Source organism: Portunus trituberculatus, chromosome 28 (genome assembly GCF_017591435.1).
Source record: "Portunus trituberculatus isolate SZX2019 chromosome 28, ASM1759143v1, whole genome shotgun sequence".
NCBI lineage: Eukaryota > Metazoa > Arthropoda > Malacostraca > Decapoda > Portunidae > Portunus > Portunus trituberculatus.
The window spans coordinates 2221620-2222269 of NC_059282.1; positions in this window are offsets into that span (position 1 = coordinate 2221620).

Below are 650 nucleotides of genomic sequence, written 5' to 3' on the forward strand. Positions count from 1 at the left end.
CATGTTGTCCTTTCTCCCACACATCCCTTTGGAAGTATTGTCACTGTCTGTTTCAGGTGAGTAGTATTTTTTTTCTCCCTTGAGTATCTCTTTTGCATGTTCATAAGATGTACTGTCTGCTCTCTACTTGATGAAGCAGTTTTCCTACCGATAATTCTGAAATAAGTGACATCTGTCACACACACACACACGATTGTTAACTTTTTTGTGGGTAAGTAGTGTTACATCACATCATCACACCATACCACACATCACCACTACCACCACCATAGCATCATCACACATGAACACCAGACACTATTCCACCACATGAACACCAGACATCATCACACCACACAAATACCAGACATCATCACACCACACAAACACCGGACATCATCACACCACACAAGCAATAGACACCACCACACCACAGTACGACAACACACAAACACCATACCAGAGTACCATCACCACCACCACAGCACTACTAGATACCTCAACCAACACCACATACTATCGCACTACCATACACTATAGTATACCATACCACACAACACCACAACACTTTACACCAAGGCATCCTTGGTGCCCTGCCCTAACCTGCTCACCTCTGGGGGACCCCCCATGTCCCCAGCCCACATGCTGATCCAACTATCATCCTGCCTCAG